The sequence below is a fragment of the Paroedura picta genome, chromosome 16, assembly GCF_049243985.1.
Source record: "Paroedura picta isolate Pp20150507F chromosome 16, Ppicta_v3.0, whole genome shotgun sequence".
Taxonomy (NCBI): Eukaryota; Metazoa; Chordata; class Lepidosauria; order Squamata; family Gekkonidae; genus Paroedura; species Paroedura picta.
This window is the reverse complement of record NC_135384.1, coordinates 9,003,114-9,009,751: the sequence shown is the minus strand read 5'-3', so window position 1 is coordinate 9,009,751 and position 6,638 is coordinate 9,003,114. Positions and strand designations below refer to the sequence as shown.

Here is a 6,638-nt window from a genome sequence, read left to right as displayed (position 1 = left end):
CCCTTCAAACTCTATGATTCTATGGATGGGTTGGATCCAGACAGGTTGGATCCGGACTGCTTTCCTGCTGGTGGAAAAGCAAGGAAGCACCCTCCAGGATCACCAGGGCAGGCTGTGTTGAGAAGCACCAGACCTCCCTCTCCAGAAGCCCTGTGAGTCGGGGACTATCGTATGGAGGGGAATGGGGTGCGATGGGGGTGGGAGAAGCTCCCTGGATCCAACCAGGCCTTCCACATGCACCTCGTCCAGTTGCTTGTTCACATCACAACTGCAATAAAATGCTTGGCCTAACGTGGAAACAGACATGGTCTGATATTGAGTGGGTTTCTCCTGGGATGGCCAGCCCATGTGACGGAAAACGCCACCAAGAGGCAGCAAAATCGGGGTGACCCTGAGGGATTTTCCAGGCAAGAGATTGACGGAAGTGGATTGTTATTGCCTGCCTCCTCACAGCGACCTGCGCGTCCTTGGTGGTCTCCCTTCCCAGCACTAACCGGGGCTATCCTTGGTTATCCCCGGTTTGTTCTAATGAGATTGAATAATCTGGGCCAGCTTTTCTCAGCTTTTTTTTTTTTTTTTAACCATCGAGGAACCCCTGAAACAATCACCAGGTTTCAAGAAACTCCAGACATGGCAGAATATGGTTGGGAAGCAGAGCTGTGGACATGCCCACCTGGGGCTCCTCCCCTTCCCGCCCCCTCCTGGACCATCATTGGCCAATTGAGGGTGGGTGGGTCAATATGACCATATATAGCAGAGGTGGCCAGACTGTAGCTCTCCAGACGTCCATGAACTTGTAGCTCATGGATGTCTGGAGAGCTACGGTTTGGCCACCCGGGCAGGGGCTCATGGGAATTGTAGTTCATTGACATCCGGAGAGCCACGGTTTGGCCACCCTCGCAGGGGCTCATGGGAATTGTAGTTCATTGACATCTGGAGAGACACGGTTTGGCCACCTCTGCCATATAAGGTCACATCACTTGATAAATAACACATTTAAAAATATATATTTACAAAATTAATTAATTCCCACCCATTCAGGACGTCCTTCCAGGGCTGTCAAGAATTCCCAAAACTAACCCAACTCATCCACTCATGACAGAAAAATACGTGTTTTCCAAAATGGCATAAAAGACCGTGTTCTAGTCATGGTAGCTCAGACTAGCTCCCTTAGACCCGCAAGCACAGACGTCTCTCTCCTCTCACGATGACGCTTGGGCTAGGGCAGGGGTAGTCAACCTGTGGTCCTCCAGATGTTCATGGACTACAATTCCCATGAGCCCCTGCCAGCTAACCACAGGTTGACTACCGCTGGGCTAGGGGGATGCCTTTTTGGGATTGCCCAGGGCAGACACTTTAGGGGCATTAAAATGCCTCCATTTTAGTACAAAGGCTTCTACATCTGGAAAGGGCCCTGAGCATCGTGAGAGACACTGGGAAGGGGGAAAAAAGAACAAGAATCCGTCACTCAAGACGCGTGCACACAGAGAAGCTATGTACCGGCACATTAAAAGGCCTCGTTTGTTCTGTGAGACCCTGTTTGATCACCGGAAAACATCTCTTCCTTGCTGTCTTGTACTAGCAGGTGGATTCCAGCAACATCTGACAGCTGCACACGGCAGTTTTCCCCAGAGTTCCACCAATCACGCTGCGATTGGTGCATTATGCACAGGGGCACTAATTTTCATTAGAAACGTCTTGCAGAAATCGACCGCAAAAAATAGTTTCACATTCAGAAGGCAGGACGGGGACAAAACTGAGAGGGTGCTGAGGAGAGCAACGAAGATGATCCGGGGACGGGGGAATCAAGCCCTCTGAGGAAAGGCTGGGGGGACTTGGGAAGGTTCAGCCTGGAGAAGAGGAGGTTGAGAGGGGACAGGACGGCTCTCTTGAAGTTTTTGGAAGGTCGTCACTGGGAGGAGGGCAGGGAGTGGTCCCTGTTGGCAACAGAGGAGAGGACCCGCAGTAATGAGTTTAAAGTACATAGTAGAACGGTATCTGATAGATATCGGGAAAAACATTTTCGCAATCAGAGTCGTGCAGCAGTGGAATTGGCTGCCTAAGTTAGTGGTGAGCTCCCCCTCACTGGCAGTCTTCAAGCAAAGGTTGGATGCACACTTTTCTTGGAGGCTTTAGGATGCTTAGGGCTGATTCTGCATTTAGCAGGGTTTTGAACTAGATGGCCCGTATAGCCCCTTTCAACTCTATGTTTCTGAGACCAGCATGCTGGAGGGGGCACACCTCTGTGTTTGCTTTAGAAAAATGTCTATGGAATGTTTTGGTGGGGACATGTGAGAGTTTTGTGGAGGCCAACGTTCTCAAAGTTTGAGCAATGCATTCAGTTCCCGGAGAGGACAATTTGGGCAGATAATTTTATAATTGGCAAGATCTTTTTGTCTGATTTGCTAACCAAAAAAAGTTACTGTATTATGCCAAAATTGGGGGGGGGATTTATATTCTGAGCTGGTTTCCATATCCCAAAACTGAACAGGTGAAGGTATAATGCCACTCTATTTCGCACTGATAAGTCCTCATTTGGAATATTGTGTCCAGCTCTGGACATCGCAGTTCAAGACAGGTATTGACAAGTTGGAGCATGTTCAGAGAAGGGCAACTAGGACGACTCTGTGCAAACCTCTCTATCAGGGTAGTGACAAGCCCAAGGTCACCCAGCTGGCTGTATGTGGAGGAGTGGGGAATCAAACCCAGCTTGCCAGATTAGAAGTTGCTGCTCTTAACCACTGCACCAAGTTGGGTCTTGTTGACAGGTGCCATGGGGCTCACAGGCCCCAATATCGGGATCTCTGGCCTATCTTTTTGGAGACATCCAGCCACCTTATCTGATTTATTCCTGATTTGAATACTGCAGCTTGAGCTACAAAGCAAAGGAAGGCCCAGGAGAGCTCTTAAACAAAAGCCAGACATAAAATTGGGCCTTTAAAACGGAACCTGGGACCATAGAATCCCAAGAATGAAAGTTTCAGGTTTCTAAGTAACTTATTTCCAGAGAAGGTCACAGCATCCTGGGCGTGGAAGCAGGTTTCTATCTGTGCTTGGTGAGGAAAGCGTCCTGTGGCGAAAACATTTTTAGGCCCAGTTCACACATAACACTAAAAGTGCCTTGCAGCTTTTCTCGCATTGTAAATGTGGGACAGGAAGCCAAAGTGGACCGTTTTAAATTTAAACACACAGCCAGTGACGGTGTTAATGTTTGCATTACAGAGGGGATGGCAATACCGCCCTTATTTTATGAAGGCCCTCCTTTTATGAGCTCTAAAAGCAAACCTACTCACATGCTGAGCAAAAAATACCATGTTATTAGTACCATTTTATTCCACAGGAATTTCCCCTAGTTTTATCCTGCACTACAATCCTTCCCCTAGCTTCTTACCCCACAACAGCCCTCCGAGGCAGGCTAGGCTGAGTGGGAAATTGGCCCAAAGCCACCTGGTAGCTTTGTGACGCGACAAGGAGTTGAATGCGGATCTCTCTGCTTCACATTCAGTGCTTGGGTCAGCGTGGTGTGGTGGCTAAAAGTGGCGGCCTCTAATCTGGAGAACTGGGTTCGATTCCCTACTTCCTCCTCCATGAGTCTTTTGCGAGGCGGTGGTATAGAAATCTAATAATAAATTAAACAAATAAACGTGCAGCTGGCTGGGTGACCTTGAGCCAGTCACAGTTCTCTCAGAGTTCTCTCAGCCCCACAGGGTTTCTGGTGTTGGGAGAGGAAGGGAAGGAGATTTTAAGCTGCTATGAGACTCCTCTGGGTAGTAAATAGCAGGTTTACTATTACCAAACCCAGCTCTCCTTCTTTTCTTTTTCTTTTAATCCAGTTACCACAGTGGCCTTCCTTTTTAGCCAATGTGGACTGCTGTATGTAAACTTGTGAATGCCAGTAAAGTGTCCCTGATCTACCGGGCTAGTTTCTTTGTCCTGTATATTCTATCTCTGAGGCAATTGCTTCAAAGCGCCTTCGGTGGTGACTGCTCAGCATGTGCAGCAGTAGCTGGAAGGATGGGGAAGACCCGAGTTCAAATCCCAACTCCATCATGAAGCTTACTGGCCTACAGTCAGTCTGCCTATTCTGCCTCACAAGGTTGTCGTGGGGGTAAAATAAGAGGGGGGAGGGTTAAGGGTGTCCACTGCCCCGGCTTCCTCACAGGAGAAGAAGGAACGACACTCCTTCAGTGATGGCCGACCCTGCCTCAAAGGGTCAATCTCCCTCAATCTAGATCTTCTTTGATTCTCTCATGGCCACTCAGTAATTTTTTTTTGGGGTGGGGGGGCAGGGGATTCCCCCAGATTGGAAACCAAATCAAACCTTTCCAGAACCTTCGAGGCCAAGATCCCCTCTCCAATCATGAGTAACAAAAAGAACAGGGAACCTTGCGGCAGATTCAGCAAGGAATAAATAAACTCACCACAATGGAATGGCAAATATCAAATGAATTATACAAATAGAACAGGTATACAGGTATCTCCAGTCACGAGTCTGAAGCATGAGAGAGTTTGACCCCGATCGGAACCAGAAGGGCTTCTCTTGGATAGCTCCCCTCCCCATCTCACAAGGGGGGGGGAGTTGTTGGTGCTTCTTAATATAGGCCTCTTTCGACCCTCCCACATGCTTGGGGTCCTTGCCCATTTGGGGCTAAATCCTCCTCTATCCCATTGCAGTCCAATCCCATGACAATCCTGTTTTCCTGGCTGTTCCCCACGGGAGCTGACTCAGGGACACCCGCCCTCAAACTCACCTCAGCCTCCAGCCCCCCTTTCCTTTAAGGAGACTCCAGTCCCGTTCCTTTGCCTCTCCTGTTACCTGTGTATCGTCCCCCCCCCCACCGCCACTCTCCTCCTTCCCCCATGGCAAACTAAGTGGGGCTGGGATCTCTCGTTAAAACTCTCCCCATTTTACTCCCCCTTCCTGCGCCACCCCACCTCCAGTCACACTGGGCTGTCTGTCTTTTGTGCACATGTATGTTCGTGCCACACGGCAGCACACAATGAGGTGTATACCCCCAAACAGACAGGTTCCCCCCCCCCAGTAACTTCTTGTTTACCTCCGATGGTCAGAGACTGCTTTTTATAACTCCGGCTTGGCGTGACTTATTTGCTGCCTCTCCAAACCTTGGCTCCCTTCCGCTTTGCAAAACGAATTCCCACCCACCGCCTGCCTAAGAGAGGAAAAAAAAAAAACGGTACATGAGATGCTCCAAAATTCCACCTTAAGAGCTAGTGATGTCACCACAGGGTCTGCAGTGCCAGAAGGCGCAGCCTGCATCCGGAGACCGGGGTGGGGGGGGGTGGGAAGCAGAGATGCACAAGGTGTGTGTGTGGGGGGGGACACAGACGGACAGGCTGACTCCTATTCGTCAACATCTTGCCTTTTCCTCCCCCCCCTCCCAACAAGCCTTCCTCCATCCTCGCCATCCGTTCGCTTCAGGGATTTCTCCACCCCCCCTTGATGGTGGGAGAGCTTTCTGAGCTTCTTCCTTTTCCTCCTTGCCTTTTTTTTCGGGGGGAGGCGGGGGCGACCACCCCGTCTCTCCTCCTCTCCCTCTCTCAAAAATTATTATTAAGCCAAAAGGGTTGGTTTAGTCGGTAAGTATGGCCCCTTTGGGGGCTGCCGTTGTGTGTTGGTATTGTGCGTGTATGTGTGTGTGTTTTTATTTCTTCCTGTGGGGCGCGGACGGGGGGGGAGGACAGGGAGGGAAGTGTGTGTGGGGGGGTGTCTGACATTGGTCAAGGGGATGGGGAGACGGCTGCTCCCCCCTCCCCCTCCTGCCAAACGCCAGGCTGACGGACAGACGGGAGAGGCAGGGAAGTATTTCAGCACCGGGAAGGTGGACAGCGGTATGTGAACATGGAGGAGTTGTTGCTTTTTTTTTCCCAAATTGGGGAGAGAGGAAGAAGGAAGAAGAGAGGGAGAGGGTTGTGTGGGGGACGGCCAATGGTATCCCTGGGTGGATGTGAGAAAGAACGAGAGAGAGAGAGGTATAGAAAGAGAGAGAAGCAAGTGGCTGTTTGTGCTCCCCTGTGCATGAACGAGTGACTGTTGGGTTTTTTTTTTAAGATGTGCACATGACGAGGGAAGGCAGGCAGAGCCAGGCTGGGGATGTGTACATCCGAGGGAGAGATGGACGCTAAGGTATCCACCTGCGCCTGGGTTTGGGCGGGCGAGCGGCCCGTCTGAGGGCGAGAGAGGACCACGCAGGCAGCGTATTGCTCTCGGGGAGACGTGCGCTTGGTTGATGGCAACTGGTGTGCCAGAGAAACTAACGCACCCAAAGTCGGTTCAGCAGCCGTGGCTCTCCGGAGGTGTTGGCTCCAATTTGTCTGTGCCGGCGGGGACACCGAAGCGGTGGTGGTGGTGATGGGGGTTGCGTGTGTCTTGGTGCGGTGTCCTTAAGTGTCTGCGGGTGACCCCTTGATCCGCGAGGGCCATTGCTGCGCCGGGCGTGCCGAGGCAGAGCTGGGGGAAGGGAAAGAGGCAGGGATAGACGGAAGGAACTCCTAGGAGGAAGAGAAACATCTGTGAGCCATTCCGACACACTGCCCTGGAGGGAAGGCCGTTGATCTAGCACATCGGAACGCGGGGAAATGGCACAAGGCAGAGAACTAGACGCCCGCGGCTACCAAAC

The 6,638-nt window shown here is 51.2% G+C and overlaps 1 protein-coding gene across 3 annotated transcripts in view; it reads left to right on the top strand.

Annotated features, from left to right (window-relative positions):
* The first annotated feature begins 5,343 nt into the window (after positions 1 to 5,343).
* The window catches only part of LOC143826005 (voltage-gated potassium channel KCNC1-like), a 48,750-nt gene continuing 47,455 nt past the window's right edge, over positions 5,344 to 6,638 (top strand). For all 3 annotated transcript variants that reach the window (XM_077314493.1, XM_077314492.1, XM_077314491.1), the window contains exon 1: positions 5,344 to 5,598. The gene's annotated coding sequence lies outside the window, so the exon portion shown is untranslated. The remainder of the gene's footprint in view (positions 5,599 to 6,638) is intronic.